Below are 17,347 nucleotides of genomic sequence, written 5' to 3' on the forward strand. Positions count from 1 at the left end.
AGTGCATGGTAACACACCTCTTGCAAGTTATCAAAACACATAAATAAAAGGCATTGTCATTTACAATGCGAATAGCTCAAACTCTTGCAAAAGCAAGACCTATTGCATTGCAAATGCTTGTTCATCTAACTGCCCTTTTAGCCACATGCCGAGGAATGGTGAGGTTGTCAGATGTCAGGTTTGAAATCAGTTTTGCTTGTTCTGCATGCTGTGCTAGCTTTTAATGTTTTCCCCTTCATTGTTTCTTTAAAACTGAACGTTTCTGCAGATGCCTTCTGTTGCAGTGTCAGTGTATAATTCCCCATGAGACTCACTCAGGTCTCGGGTGATTCAACTTTACAACCTATGGATGTAAAAGAATTTTTTATTTTAGTAAAATCTGCACGTTTTCATTTTTTGAAAATGGAAGCGCAGTCAGTACCGACAAATGAATGCGCTTGCGTTATTCAAAGTATTTAGAAGTAATGAGTCGGAATGGTGTAAAATAAAAATGTCTCCTGCTGCCTTTGATTAAAGCTCAGGTTTAGAGAGTGGGGTCCGTTTGGTAATTGTACTTCGAGTTGGTGTGGCGTCAGCACAACTGTACACATATTAAGCGGGTAACAGCAGAGACACCCCTTCACGCTGCAAGTGTTTTACTAAAGCAACCAAAACAAATGAGCTATCCAACATGCATTGTAATGCTTAGATGTGGATACTATAAAAGTTACCACTATGGAACATATAGCTGCCTCTGCCAGGCCAGTGGGGTTAGGGCGGTGTCACTCAAATCCAAACCTTGTTCGTCTGCCTGCTACTAGCATCCGACTGACCCATTTGCAGACCTGCATGTGATACAGTCGGAGGAAGTCTGCTCACAATGGATTGGGAACACCAGAAAATGATGCGTTATGATTATGCAGCAGCTGTTCGCTTGTTGCAGTATTTTCTGTTTTATTTAAACTTTTCCTGAGGTATTTGGACCCTGCGTTTGGGAACGGCAATTTAGTTTGTTTGTGTTTAGTTTAAAAGGGAATATTGCGTCTCGCTAACATGGCGTGTTCTAACAAGGTAATGTATTTAAAAATATCTTTCCTTATTGCAAAATAAGTCTTTCGCCGTTGGTTACATAGCTGTTGCTAAACAGTATTTACAAAGGCTTGCAAACATTTTGAATTGATTTACTCAAGTGATTAGGTGAATTACTGACTATGGAACAAAGAGGCTTGTGTTCTGCTCCCGGGACCTCCACTTGGCCATAACGTGTGATCCTGGGCATTGCACGTCACTGTTTTGCATTTTACCTACAGCAATCGCATTACCCTCGCTTTAGCTTAAGATGTTCAAAGTCTAAGCGCGGGTGCCGTCATCAGAGAAAAGTAAACAATAAAGCATGCGTGCTTGTAAGCTGGCGCCAACCTTTTTTTTAATCTTTATTTATTTACTTTTCTTTAATAATGACGGCACCCGCGCTTAGACTTTGAACATCTTAAGCTAAAGCGCGGGTGCCGTGATTGCCGTAAAAGTAAAGATTTTTTAGTTCTTTACTATTAAAGCTATTGCGGCACCCGCGCTTTAACTTAAGATGTTCAGAGTCTAAGCGTGGGTGCCGTCATTATAAAAGAAAAGTAAATAAATAAAGATAAAAAAAAGGTTGGCGCCAGCTTACAAGTATGCATGCTTTTTTTTAACTTTTCTTTTATAATGACGGCACCCGCGCTTAGACTTTGAACATCTTAAGCTAAAGCGCGGGTGCCGTGACATTTAATACTGCAGCAGCATTCTTTAGTGGTGACCCGTATGTCACAGAAAAAGCAAGGGGAGGTGCTTGTGGGGGGCTGGCAGCACGGAGAGATTAGACAGTGGGAGGGGGTGCAATAGATTTTTACCAGATGCACGTTGAGGTCAAGAGGACAGGGATGATTGTTTCCAGATGATCTCCAATTACAAAGGCACCCTACAGCGTGCTAACCAGCTAGCAAAACAAGCGCTTGCCATGACGTATTTGCTCGGCTTTTTGCCTGCTAAAAGGTTTCTTGTCTTTATGGGGCCATGTGTTTGACCCCATAAAGATAAGAAACCTTTTGCGACGAACGCAAAGCAGGCGAGGCCGTCCAAATGGGACGGCTGAAAAAGCCGAGCGAATACATCACAAGGACCTCTTTTCCAATGGCTGGCCACCGTTTATCGTAAACGGTGACACCAGCCAATGGAAAAGAGGGGCGGGGCTTAATGCCCCTTAAAGAAAATACTTCATATCATTAAATCTCACCAGCGAGACTGCGCATGCGCGCAGCCTACGCCAGGCGAGACCTAAAAAGGGTTTTACAGTCAATCCAAGCTGCATTGCTGTATTTATCCTCTCTGTTTAAAAGAAACACACCTCCATAGAATGAAAAACTACACTATGACCTGAAAGGGCCAAGGAACACTACCGTGCTATCATGCTTCATAGTGACCGTTGGTGACAAATTACATTTTTAAGGTCTGGCCCGACAGGTAGGCTGATGCCTGACTTTGTGATGAACTTATAAAAGAGCTTTAAGGAGTACTACAAAGAAGGTTGTTGGCTCCACCCACATGTTGATGTAGCTCAGTACATGTTTTGATTGGGTAGAAGTTGTGTGCGTCCACAGAAATAGTGCTTCTCCCTCCACATAGCTGTGATTTATTATTATTTTTTGTTATCCAGCCGCATGAGCTAGCAGCAGTATAGCTGCTTAGCGGAGACTTACTAACACGCATAAGGTATCAAGCTTGCAATGGGATGGAGCGTGAACTTTTAGGGGCACGCACATGGCGCTGTGTCTTAGTTAAGTAGGTCACTTAATGTGTTTTAGTTTTTTTGTCTAGCAGCAGTACAGTTTCCTTTCCCTTTTCATCATTAGCCTTTGACGTCGGAGTACAGTTAGGCTCCACCCACATGTTGGTTTTCCTATGTAGAGTATTCGATTGGGCCATTGTTGCTGTGTTGGGTGCTGAATACAAGAATGAGTAAGTGGATGGAGAAATGGATGCATATATGCAAAGTTGAGTTACAGAGTGCTTGTACGATGACTTATTGGGTGCCTATACACATCAGTGACACAAAAGGCAGTTTCATTCGTAAGCCAGGCCTATTGACATTGCCAGTACTTGGTCTGCTTCAAGTGGATCCTTCAACACATGGCTCTGCATTTCTTATGTATTGTTTTCACAGAAATCCTTAAAGAATTTGCCCCTTAAAGCAACACTTTTTTAGGTTGATTCCAGGACCCTGTTGACAGGTTTTTAGTCAGTAGTTATTACACTGTAGTGGTACCCCGGTGTTGTAAGGGTAGTTTGCAGTGATACTTAGAGGGGTCTCCTGCTCCTTTGTCCACTGTTAGTCTCATTTTTCACACTTTTCTCTGTTGAAGAGTGGTGTTTTTCACTTCATATTTGAAAAAACTGTGGAGAAAATGTACACAGATATTTTTGTGCTGGTGGTATACCAAAGTTCCAGTTCTTGTTGGTCTGAGGGTCAGTGCAGTGAAAAGACTATGGGTGGTGTCTCTTACCCGCATGCCTCTCTGCCCGTCCCCTCCAATAATTGGATGTGGTCCATCATCAGTTATCTATATTATCACTTGGCCTTCAGTGTTGAGAGAGGTCTGTGGTGTCTAACTTATTCACCAGATAAATAATTTACCAGGAGCCTGTTGCAGGGATTCCCCTTAGAAACGTAACTATGCCTGGGATCACAGGATGTCAGAATGTAGAGACTGAGTCACCATACCACATCAGTACCTATGGGCCTAAATTCGACTAGCTCATAGTGCCTTACCTGCCCTCCTAACTTTCCCAGAGTAACAGGAAAATAGGCACCCCAGAACACAATGTTCTAGTCTCAAGGGAAACCGTGGAAACAGATCGCCACCTTTCGTTTTCTCACTCATGCATGTCCATTATAAAGAAAAGAAAGGCCAAGAGGAAAGTTTACAATATTAATTGAAATTATCAAAGCAACTGTGCTGCAATTAAAAAGCCTATGCAACTGAGCAGCGTAATATGCATTACAAGTAAACTATAAACAATTAAAAGCTCTACCCTGGCGAATTATATATCTGCCTAAGGCTATCCTCACTATGTGAAAACAGTGATAAATACGGGTTCTCTGGTATTAGAACCGACCCCCATACCTGGCATTGTTAGTCCCTCTGCAAGAATCCTCCTCTCTGTTTTTCAAAGGGTACGTCTCCGTTTATATGATAAGAAGTTCGGTATTGGAAAACAGCAGCTGCACTTTCGTTGTGTCTGTATGTTAGGAGAGTTTGCTTTGCCAAGCACAGAAAAACAGGGCACATATTGTTTGACCTTGTATGAAATGTTCAGACTGAATCTCAGCAGAAGAACTGAATAGCAATTACAACATGTGCAGCCTATTTCTAAAATAATATTGTGGCACAAAAATAAAAGTTACATGTGGCTGTGGAAAGCAAATGTGGCTTACAACGTGCAGATGGGCTAAAATAAGGGACAACTACAGTGGGCTTAAATAGGAACTCACTACACGACCATGCCTCCTGTTGGCTATTTGGATCCTGTACTTCTAGACTTCCACGCTGACGCAACAAATGTGTTCATTCATCTTGTTTGAGGTTGGAGAGGACAATGCGTGGCCTATGGTGGGCAGCACTGGAGTGGAGACCAGTCTAGACACCCACACAGTCACTGTCGCATTACACTTTAATTAAAGTACAAGCTTTTAATCACATTCAGGCGAGTTCTGGTTAGGAAAACTGCAGGTGGAAAGGTGTGCTTGGTACAAAGTATGTTGTGAAATGTGTTGCCGTACTCAAAGTTTAAGGTAATGCACAGACAAAAGCATAAACTTTGTAATCAACTAGGCCATGAGATGTATTATGGAAGCTCGCATCGTTTGCCCTGCCAAATGGTTATTATATTAGTATTCAAGTGAGGGTTGTTTGAGAAATAAGCTGATGTAATACAAAAAAGGAACAAACCTGAACAGAAGCCTTGTTAATCAGTGCTAAATGTTTTGACTTTTTTTTCTTACCTAGTACAGAATGGGGGACGGTATTATAACGTTTTTAGGTGGATCAGAAGACACTGAAAATCGTGTTGGCCCAATTGACCACTTCTTGGTCTCACAGATTTATTTAATGCAAGCTCCCTGACCATTCACTCCATGTTCATTTTGTTAAACCTTTCAAATGTTCCTTAGATATACATAACAGCAAAGCAACTACTTTAATGTTTAAATAGGTTTGTAAATATGGTAACCATAAAATATTGAACCTTGGTTTGTCTCCTTACAGGAGCCAGCTTGCACATCTAAGGAAACATTTGTCCTGCACCTCCTTGCTGAGTGTACAATATTTCTGCATTGTGCTTACTGGAGATCCTCACTAAAGAATATGAAACCCAACATGAGGAGGTAATATTTGTAGATAAAACTGTGTTGAATTGACCAATTTAGCCCTATATATTGAAAGGTTACAACTTTGAGTTATGCCGTTTGTTCTTCATAAGCTTTTGTGGCACAAAGCCTTTTCATCATTAGGATAATTTAGCTTTCGTTATCTTTATACCATCAGCAGAAGGATGTGTTGTCCAACATGTTCAACAAAATCTTCCCCTTATAGCAGTCTTAATCAAATGGACCTATATTCTCAGTAAATACTATATCTTCTTGCCCTTCCCTTTTCACACTTTAATACGAAGTCTGCTGTTTAAGGAGACCAGGTTGGCAATAGATCTTGCAAAGAAATGAAGTTGTTTTAAATTTTAAAGCTCATTAATTTTTCCAGCCCAATCGCCTCTGCTTGACACCAACAAAATTGTTTCCCTTTTTCTCCTTGCTAGCATCAACATCCTTTCTACTTCAATTTTTAGAATCTTTGCTTTAAGATTTTTCTTTCAAACTGTGATATTTAAGAATAACAAATTCTTTTTTCAAGCAGATTCCTGTCATCGGTTTCATTGCTGCACTGGCTAAGGCCTGTGTAGCTAGGTTGGAGTATCTTCAGCTGCTTCCTTTTTCTGGTTCGTTATAGGATTGTATGTAAGGCTTCCGAGAACCACCTCAGTTTTATGCTGCTGAAGTAGCTATAAATCCCTTCTGGATTGACATGCTGAGCATTATTATGCCATCTAGTGGTTGGCACTGTAAGCGTTCCTAATTTTAGAAGTTTTTCCCTTTGAGAATCAATATGGGTGCATTCAGTATGACTAACGATGATGGCAACTGTAAGCCCACTGCCCCATATGAGACTTTCATTTTAGTTTAATTTTTCTGTTGTTGGTTATCCAGTATTGGGGTATCTTTCGTAGATTCACATGCCTGAATCATTCCCTGTCGTCGTAGTGGGAGTCCCACGGTACATAAATAACAAAGAAGTAAGAAGTAAATATTACATTTCCATAGGCTATTATGGTAGCAACCATATACTCTAAAGCCTATTAGTTTCCTTTTACAAAAAGGACCAAACTGAAAACTCAGCCAATCAGCAACCAGCACCCTCTAGAACCTTCCCAAGAGAGGCTGAGTCCCTCAGATTTTCACCGCACTTCCTTGTGTAAGGGAGTCTCCCTGAGCTCGGCTCAGTTTTCTTCAGTTTCTCAGATAAGTCTCTTTTAGATTTCTTTAAGAAGAATGTCTAATAAAAAAGGATTATTTAGAGCCTGTAAATCCTGTGGGAAGAAGAGGGTGCATGTGGACGATGCACACAAGGATTGTATTTATTGTCTCTATCCCAGCCATGAGACAAAACAATGCAAGATTTGCCGCACCTTCTCAACCAAGATCTTGAGGGATAGAGAAGGAAGACTTCTAATATGGCTAAAAAAGAAGCAGTCTGCTTCTGATGTGGCTAGCGACACGTCCTCTATGTCACTCAGGAGGCCCAGGTCGCTTGAAGAGAGAAGGAAACATCCTAAAGACTCTCATGTGGCCCAGGAATCTCTTAAAAAGGAGAAACAGCCCAAGGTCTCCTCAGAGATTGGATCTCCTCAGATTCCAGAAACATCAAAGGCAAAACCAGAGTCTTATTGCCATTCCAAAGGTAAAACTGGCCACAAGACTTCTTCGTAGTCAAGTTCACCGTTGACGCCTGTTTCTACTTCGACGACTACTGTGACTCACTCGTCGTCAAAATCTTCAACGGCATTTACCACATCGACGGTAAGTATAAAAGGTTCCATACCGTCGACGCTACCTTTATCGTCGACGACTACACCGTCGACGAGAGTAAAGACCTCATCGTGCCTGTCAGCAAAGCTGTCGTCGACGAAGACATTGACGACGAGACAGCCGATGACGAAACCGTTGATGACGATACCATCGTCATCGATGACAATACCCCCGTCGACGACACAGTCTTCGACTGGAGATGTTTCATTGATGGCAATCCCACCGGCTGTCACAGTACCGTCGACTATCACTTGTTTACCATTGACGACGACGAGAATTTCTCCGTCGACGACGACGATAACCTCGAAAAATCCAGTTTATTATGCAGGTCCGTCAACCCCATTCTAGCAATCTGCGCAACCTCAATTTAGGACACCAAAAATGTCTCCGCTACCTCCTAGCCATCTTTTGGATGTTGAGGATTCGGATGAGGACGAAGGCCAGTTTTGAGCCGCACGTAGTTCTGAACTGAATGTTAAATATCAGGAAGAGTATGATAAATAGGAGGATGAAGATCAGTATTACCAGCATTATCCGGCCCCTCCTGTTCAGTACCAACAATATTTTGAGCAGCCTAGACAGCAGTCTGCACAATTTCCTCCAACGTTAATTCTAGACCTTCAGAATATGTTGGCAGACTGTAAGAGAAGGTTTCCTCCTCAAGAGGATGTTGTCGTACCTCCTCCACCTCAGCAGGTAGCTCCTCAAGCACCGCTGCCTCCACCTCCTGTCACTCCTGAGAAGGCACCATGTCCCATGACTCCTCTTCCTCCCAGAGAAGACCCATCTACATCTGAGGAAGAGCAGGAAGAAGGAGAGATACCAGACCCTCCTCCACCAGCGGATGAGTGGGATGACTACATAGCGCCATCCCCACCACCTCATCATCCTTCGGACTCACCCCCGAACGATATTGGAGGATTCCATAATATTATGGACAGAGCAGCGAACAGGTTTTATCTTCCAACAATTGTGCATCAATTGGACTGTTTCCTTTAAGATTTTAAGGACCAGGCAAGAAAGACTGTCAGATCAATACCCATCATTGATCATATTTGGCAAGAAGGAATCAAGGTCATGAAGGCACCAGCTTCCGTGGTTCCTCTGCTGCCAAGGTTGTATCCATCTACGCCTATCATTTCTCCACCAGACAAGGAAGGTCGACGCCTTGATTCAATTGGAAAACGATTCTCATCAATGGCGGCAGTCTCAGTTAGGGCGGCTAACGCTTTGCCCATTTTAGCCCGTTATGATATACAAATGTGGTCCGACATAGGTTAAATGAAGGATGCCATTCCGGAAGATAGCAAGGAAGAGTTTCTAAAATACTCACGGAAGGAGAAAGAGCAGCGTCAGAAATAATTGACATTGCTATGGACATTGCCACGACTGGTTTAAGGCAGTTAGCTGGCGCTGCCGTTTTAAGGCGTCAAGGTTGGTTGAAGATGACAAATTTCTGCCCGGAAGTTCAGACCAAGATCTTGGATATGGCCTATGATGGTGACAGCCTATTCGGCAGCCATATTGATGAGGCGCTTACCGCCATTAAGAAAGATACTGACACTGCTAAGGCGCTTGGAACCCTGCAGAACCGCAAGGTGCCCTTTTGATGAGCCCGAGGTAGGGGCTTCTCCAATTATAGGGGGACTTACCAACGTTGCCAGTCCTATCAGACCTACGAGCCGCAATACCGTCAGCGATAGCAGCAATCCTACCGCCAAGCGAATACAGCTGGTTTCACCAGGCAAGGCTCCAAACGAAAGCCGGGATCCCAAGGCCGTGACACCGGCCGCAAGCAGTGATTGCAATAGGGTACCAGCTGCTTTTCCTTTCCCCCTGAATGGTGCGACAATCTCCAAGCATATCGACCAGTGGTGAGACATCACTTCAGACAAGTGGGTCCTGGATCTCATCTCTTATGGCCACACATTGGAATTCATCCAAAAAGCTCCCAATACCCCTCCCAGGGGATCGCACCCCCCTCCACTTACTCAAAAAAAGAAGCACGTGTCATGCTTCAGAAAGGAGCAATAGAAAAGGTCCCTTTTTCCCAAAGGAGTTAGGGCTTTTACTCCCGCTTCTTTCTCATTCTCAAAAAGTTGGGAGAGAAAATTTAACTCATTTCTAAAGAGTCAAACATTCAGGATGGTTACACTTTCAGACATCCTACGACGCCTCAACAGTGGCGATTTCATGACTTAATTGGATCTCTAGGATGCATACTTTCATGTCCCTATTCATCCGAATCACAGGAAATTCCTACGGTTCCCAGTGGCTGGTACCCACTTTCAATTCAGAGTCCTTCTATTTGGCCTCAAATCGGCCCCACCAACGTTCACAAAATTCTTAGCTCCAGCGGCAGCAGCCTTGAGAAGCAAAGGTCATCAGGTATTCCCTTACCTGGATGACTAGCTGCTAAAGGCGCCATCTTCTCGCCTAGTGCAGAAGGTAACAGACAATTGCCTCACTCTTTTTCACAAACTGGGTCTCTCAGTCAATTTTCAGAAATCTTAAATTTTCCCAAACCGGATAACAACATTTCTGGGGGCCAAGCTGGACACCATCCAGAACAAAGCTTTACTTTCCGAGGAAAGGCAACAAAGGTTACGAGCATTAGCACTCAAGCTGTACAGAAAAAAGTGAGTTTCTGTTCAAATCTCTACTGGTAATGCTCTCTTTCGCAATAGATCTCGTGCCGCTAACTCGATTGCACATGAGGCCTCTTCAAGAGGAATTGCAACGTCAATGGATTCAAACCTCAGGTTCCTTTGATGACGTAATCAATGTCACTTCTCGGATGAAGGAGACCCTAAGGTAGTGGACTCAGACTTCACATCTGTCCCAAGGCCAGTCTTTTCTTCCAGTCATCCCAGATTACGTAGTAACAACAGATGCTTCTATGGAAGGCTGGGGAGGACACTTACAGGACCTGCATGTGCAAGGGAAGTGGTCCTTGGCTCAGAGGCAGATGCACATAAACAGACTGGAACTGAAAGCCATTTTCCTATCTCTTCGGGCTTTCCTTCCTCGAATACAGGGGTCGACGGTGTTGATCTGAACAGACAACACCACAAGCATGTTTTATATCAACAAACAGAGGCACAAAATCTCTAACTCTGTCACAGGACGCGCAGCAGTTGTGGAACTGGCTGATGCTCCACCACATTTCCTTGACAGCAGAACATGTCCCGGGTCTCCGGAATACCTTGGCGGATACCTTGAGCAGAATGACTGACAGCTGTCACGAATGGGAGCTGGAACAAGCACAGCTGGACAAGTTATTTGAAGTCTGGGGGAAACCAGAGCTTGACCTATTTGCGACCCAGCTCAACTCCAAATGCTGATTCTTCGCAAGCAGATTCCCTCTCCCAAACTCACGGGGGAATGCTCTTTTGATGCGCTGGTCAGGGATCTATGCATACGCTTTCCCCCATTCCTCTGATACCCAGAGTCCTCACAAAGATGAGATGGGAACGCTGCAGCATTCTGCTGATAGCCCCCAGGTGGCCCAGACACATTGGTACACGGAACTCCTCCTGTCGGAATCTCATACCATCCGTCTGTTTTACCGACACCAACGCTGTTGACCAAGAACAAGGGCCAAGTGCGTCACCCGGAGCCAGCTTCTCTGCAACTGCATGCTTGGCTCCTGAATTCTTTGAAATTAGAGATATGAACATTGCGCAAGACTGCAAAGACATTATTGGCAAATCTAGGGCTGGAAGCACCAATAAGACTTACAGGCTTAAGTGTAAACGTTTGTGTGTATGGTGCAAACACAAGGAGATAGATCCATTTCTCTCTGCTCCAGAAGAGGTCCTGCCTTATTTGCTTTCTTTAGCAAAATCTGGTTTTGCACAGTCGTCAGTCCGAGTTCACCTGGCTGCTATATTAAGATACAGACTATCCCCACATACTCCACCTTTATGGTCATCAAGAGTGGTAAAGCAGGCACGCTCTGGGGAAACATCTGAGGAAGAAATTGTGTAGACATGTGATAATACTGTAAGAATGGTAATTGAATTTGGACATCGGTTATATGTACAATCGGATTGCGAAAGTCATACGTTTATTGGAATGTACTTGTATATAACTATGAGGATGTGAACCGTATAAATTGTTTCCTTTGTAAACAATCAATAAGAATATTTTTTTTAAAAAGAGTGGTAAAGCAATTTATAAAAGGACCGTTTAGAGCTTTTCCACCCATCAAAGCTCCACCTCCGGAATGTCAGCTTAATGTGGTGTTCTCAGTTGCTAAAACAACCATTCGAGCCTATTCACAAGGCAAAATTGAAGTACTTGACCTGGAAAGTCGCCCTTCTTCTAGCACTTACTTCGATAAGAAGGGTTAGTGAAATACAGGCCTTCACCATATCCCATCCGTTCTTGCGCTTCACAGATCAAATGGTCATTCTGAGGACGAACCCTAAGTTCATCCCTAAAGTTCCTACGCAATTCCATTTGAATGAGCCAGTCATTCTGAGGACTTTCTTCCCTAACCCCTCCACGCCTGTGGAAAGAGCGCTACACACTCTAGACCTAAAGAGATGTCTTAAATGTTATTTGCAAAAAACTAAAGACATAAGGAAATCAAATCAATTGTTCATAGCTTATGGTCAAAGCTTTCAAGGCACTGCAGTCTCTAAAGCTACCATAGCCAGGTGGATAGTGAGCGCAATTCAGTTTTGCCATGACAAGGCTGGCAAACCATTATCAAGAACTGTGAGACCGCACTCCACTAGAGCAGTTTCAGCATCAACTGCTCTATTTGCCGTAGTGCTGCTTGAAAAAATCTGCAGAGCTGCGACGTGGAAAAAGACGCACACGTTTGCGCAGCATTACTGCCTGGAATCATCACAACGTGCTGACGCATCGGTGGGACAGGCAGTGTTTAAGAACGTATTTTCTTAAGACAAGCCTCTTTCAGGAGAGGTTTTATTAGTTGATGTCTTGGATGCAGTCTATAGCTCTTGAATGTATCTGCATATTTGGTTTTCTACTTTGCTTGTTAATACTGCACGTATTCTATGCACGGTTTCATGTTTAAATCTTTGATCTTTGGATTGATATTGCATGTAAGAGTATTATAGCACTACCCACCGTCCGCAAGGGTGCTTTTCTCTGACGAACATACATACGTCTGCATTTTATGCATCTTCATGCATATGTTTACATGTATCTGTATGGTCCGTGTTTGTGTTGTTGCGCGGGGGTTACGAGGAGGCTGCCCTGCCAGGAATGCAACTGAACTGATGTATCTGTATGTATGTGTATATATATATATATATATATATATATATATATATATATATATATATATATATATATATATATATATATCCTGTGATGCCCTTGGTTGAGGGTCGGCGCTCTTCGGTCGGGGCGGTGCGTAGTACGCCCGGTAGGGCAACCGGTACAAATGAACAACAAGAGACCTCTGAGCCCAGAGGTCAGGAGAACACACACTCAAACGGAATCCACTCGTTTAGTTGCAGTTCGTTTTAATTCAAAATCAAATTCATCAGCAAAACAAGCCAAACAACACTGGCCCAACGCGTTTCGGTTCTTACTCGAACCTTGATCACGGGTTACCTACAAAATGACCAGACATCATTTATTTCTATTTTTGCCTTAACTTCCTGTTGCAAAATTGGCAAAGCATTCTGGTCATTGTAGTGCATTTGAATTGCACATTATGCTGGTGAATTACAAAAATACCAAATTGGTAAAATAACATGGAGAAAAGAGGAAAATAAGGGATGAGTTTGTCATTAATACAATTCTTAACAACGCACTTTCACAAATAACAATGTCCAATTATTGTGATGATTTGGGAACTCAGCTTTTGAACTCGAGATACCATTAAACCTGCAGTTCTGGATTTTAAATGCCCTCTAGTGGGTATGTCAAAGGCATGGCATTCACACAGTATTTTAAGGCTACATTGACCCTCCAGTCCGAAATCGAACACAGGGTTCTATGCATGACCATGGAATCACATCCCTCTAGTGGGTGTTAAGACATTGTGCATTTTAGATATGCCGAAATTGGCTGATTGGACCCATGTGTACAGAATTAATATAATAGCTAAATACTATTAAGCCTTGTACTACTATGCCATGCATGGATTACAACTGCAATTATAGTCCGGTAATTTCTTGAGAATGGTTTATAACCATCAAATGAGTTCACAAATGTACAAAAAGTTCCTCATCCTGATTTAAGCCATAAGGAGTCAGAGTTCTGAATGAGACAATGTGCTTAGACTCCTTTTGACGGAGAAGTTTTTCTCGGTTGCCTCCGCGTTCCAAATATGGCACTTGTTCAATGGCGTAGTACCGAAGCAGTTCCCATTTGCTTTCATGCATACTTTCCATGTGCTTAGCGATTGCATTAGAGCGATCTAAGTTCACAGTGGCTCTAATGTGTTCCAGGATTCTTTTTTTGATTTCACAGATTGTACTGCCTATATACTTCAACTTGCATGGACATTCCACCACATACACCACATATTTACTTTTACAGGAGATGTGTTGTTGAATTTTCAATTTTTCGCCTTTTCTGCCCGCAACCTCTTTTTTCGGGATGCCAATTTTGCATGCTTTGCAATTCTTACATGGCCAAAAACCCTCGATGTTAGTCCATGGTTTCTGTGGTTTGGATTTGAAGTGACTGCGAGTCAGTTTGTCACCTAAATTAGGTGCTCTCCTGTATGTGACGTTAGGGTGATCCCCTATGAGGTCTGCGATGGTGGTGTCTAATTTTAGGATGCCCCAATGTTTTTTCAAGATGTGAACCAGATCACTGGTTTCAGTAGAATAAGTTGTTATAAGGCGTATTTTTGTGAAGTCTTCCTGGTTCGTCTTTTGTTTGTTTTTAAGTATCTCTGTCCGATTTCTTTGTTTTGCCTTTTTTAGACTTGTTTGAATTATCCTGCCAGGGTATTTTCTTTTTTCAAATCTAACTTTCATTGCTCTGCTGTGGTTTTCAAATTCGTTATCAGCGGAACAGTTCCTGCGTAGTCTTAAAAATTCCCCATAAGGTATGTTCCATTTTTGATTAATGGGATGGAAACTGTCCACATGCAGGACTGAGTTTGTGGCTGTTTGTTTTCTAAAAAGGGTGGTTTGTATTGTGTTGTTTTGCACATATATTTCAATGTCAAGAAATGAGATTTTGTTTGAACTTATCTCATAAGTGAATTGCAAGTGAGTTTCATTATTGTTCAAGATTTGGAAATATGTTGCAAATTCTTCATTAGTGCCATCCCATATTATAAACAAATCGTCGATGAAGCGCCACCATGCGATGATTTTTTGCACATGTTTGTCGTTTTCACAGTTCCATGCGATTTTCTGTTCAAACCACCCCATTACAAGATTTGCAAAATTTGGAGAAAAGGAAAAGCCCATGGCTGTACCCTTCATTTGTTGGTAATGTTTTTTATTGAAGGTGAAGATGTTATTTTGCAAACACAGAGTAATCATTTGTAGCAACATGGTGTTGTGCTGTTTATATTGGATATTTCTTTTGCCTAAAAAGAAACTGCATGCTTTTAGGCCTATGTCATGTTCTATACTTGTGTATAGAGAGATTACGTCCATTGACACAAGTTTATATTGCTGGTTCCAAGGTATTCCTTCAAGTTTCTGCAGGAGATCAGTTGTGTCTCTGAGGTAGCTAGTGAGATCTTTTACAATGGGAGCTAGGAAGTAATCAATATAGTTAGAGATGGGTTCCATGATTGAACCATTGGCAGAGATGATAGGTCTGCCGGGTGGTCTGATTAAGCGTTTGTGCACTTTAGGTAAGAAGTAAATTGTAGCTTCAATAGGATGTGACACTGTTAAATATTTTCTTTCCTCTTCGTCTATCAGACCCTCGTTAATCCAATCATTGAGATGTTTATTGATATTATTTTCAATTTCTTTAGTTGGATTGGTGTTGAGTTCTTTGTAACATGATTCATCTTGCAACTGATGGTTAGCTTCCCATATGTAGTCTACTTTATTTTGGATTACAACGTTGCCGCCTTTATCCGCGGGTTTGATTTCAATTGTTGAATCCTGTTGTAGATTTTTTAGCGCTTGTCTTTCTGAAGGCAAAAGATTGTCCTTTACTTTACGTTGATTAAGATGATATAGATCATGTATGATTGTTTCATGGAACAAATCAATCTTATTGCCAGGTGGTAAAGTGGGGTAGAAGTAGGATTTCGGTTTCTTGCCGCTTATTCCGGCTCCTAACGGTATATATATATATACACACACATATATACACACAGATAAGGAACTGCTTACTATTCTGATTCAGGCATTTGAATCTATGAAAGATACCCCAATACTGGATAAGAAACAAGTTACTTACCTGTAACTACAGTTATCCAGTATTAGTATCTTTCATAGATTCACATGCAACCCACCCTCCTCCCCGGAGATATAGTACTGACATCACTTGTGCTGGAAAATGAGGGACTCAGCCTCTCTTGGGAAGGTTTTAGAGGGTGCCGATTGGCTGAGTTTTCAGTTTGGTCCTTTTTGTAAAATGAAACCAATAGGCTACCATAATATCCTATGGAAATGTAATATTTACTTCTTACTACTTTGTTATTTATGTACCGTGGGACTCCCACTACGACAACGGGGAATGATTCAGGCATGTGAATCTATGAATGATACCAATACTGGATAACTGTAGTTACAGGTAAGTAACTTGTTTCTTTCGAAGGTTGACCGAGGAGGTCCAGAGAAAGACTGAAATAGGTCAAAAAGTTGGCTGCAACATCAAAGGGTTCAAAGGCTGTGTCCCAATGCAAGATAATCAGTGCAGGAATGAGGAAATTCACCCAACAGTCTTTGACTGGATTGGGCAATATCTATTTGGAAGGGTGTTATCTGAAAGTCTCCTGAACGTCACGCTGTATTATGAACACTTTGATCAAGTTCTGTCTGAACTGCAACCGAAAGATTGCTGTAAATGACAAACACCAAGAGTGCATTTTATGCCTTAGAGAATACAAGCTATCAAATAATAATTTTGATTTATGCCAGGCTGTTAATGTACTTGCAAATAGAATTCCTTCATCTACTCAAATACATAGTACTGCACGATGCACGAGTGTCCTTCACTTTTCTTTTTATTAATTAATTAATTAATTAATTTTCCGTCTTGTTCATAACAATACATAACTCCTATTTACATAAATGTGTGAGGAAACCAGATTACTGGCCATACATTTTTATCACTTAATATAACAGGACCGCATCTCAACAATTTTACCGACTTGGCCCACCCAGTATGCCACTGCGGCAGTAGTAATTGCATACAGCATTGTCTGCATCTTCTTAGAGTGTATTCACCTGTCTGCAGTGCAATAGCAGCAGACACACCCCTACAAGGAATACATGGAAGCCTCAGTGCTTCTTCAAGGTGGTTTAGTATTGGGAGACAAAGTGAGCTCCTGTGGCTTTGCTGCCCAATCCACTAGATACTCAGTGAGTTTATTGTTAGTCCTTACTGCCTTGGTATGACTTGAATCTCGGATGGTCCATTCAGGCATGTCTTTAAACTTACTTTTCAGTCTCGACGGCTGTGGATTCATCTAGTGTATGGCTGTTCATCTTTCAGTTAAGATTGCTCCTAGTGATGCAAAGCTGTGCTTCCTTTTGCCCATTTTCTTATTTGGGAATAGTTCCAGTAAACCCTTTTGTGTGAGTTTTGTAAGGCTCCTTGTGATTGGCTACAACTTACCCACTACACCCAACTAGACGGCATCTGCTAGTGGAGACTGCCCGTCGTATGCCAAAAGTCAGTTGTGGGTTGATACTGATGCTACCGATGATCGATCTTGGTATATCTGATTAAATTTAAGCATGTTCAGGCAAGTCATAAGGAGGTAGTTGAACTGTAGAAGCTTAAATCGTACATTACTAGATATGTTTGAACTCCAGTGCAGGTCTCATCCCATTTTGCCTCCATAAGTGGCTCCTCGCAATGCAAGAACCTCTCTCGCCCATGCTTCATTGGCATCTCTGCCTCTACCCTGCTTCAATGCTCAGTTTATGTATCTTAGCTAGAGGTGAGCAAGCCAACAAATAAACAATGAGAGTCAAGCCAGAGCAGAGGCAACGGTCAGCTCTGGCTCTAAGAGCCTGAGGTAACCCTTGAAAATACTTGCTATGTAAATCATAC

At 42.2% G+C, this 17,347-nt stretch overlaps 1 protein-coding gene across 4 annotated transcripts in view; it reads left to right on the forward strand.

Moving 5' to 3' along the window:
- The window catches only part of SCML2 (Scm polycomb group protein like 2), a 752,432-nt gene that overhangs the window by 100,856 nt on the left and 634,229 nt on the right, over window positions 1–17,347 (forward strand). For all 4 annotated transcript variants that reach the window (XM_085622654.1, XM_085622657.1, XM_085622655.1 and 1 more), the window contains exon 2: window positions 5,280–5,398. The gene's annotated coding sequence lies outside the window, so the exon portion shown is untranslated. The remainder of the gene's footprint in view (window positions 1–5,279; window positions 5,399–17,347) is intronic.

The sequence above is a fragment of the Triturus cristatus genome, chromosome 8 (assembly GCF_964204655.1).
Source record: "Triturus cristatus chromosome 8, aTriCri1.1, whole genome shotgun sequence".
NCBI lineage: Eukaryota > Metazoa > Chordata > Amphibia > Caudata > Salamandridae > Triturus > Triturus cristatus.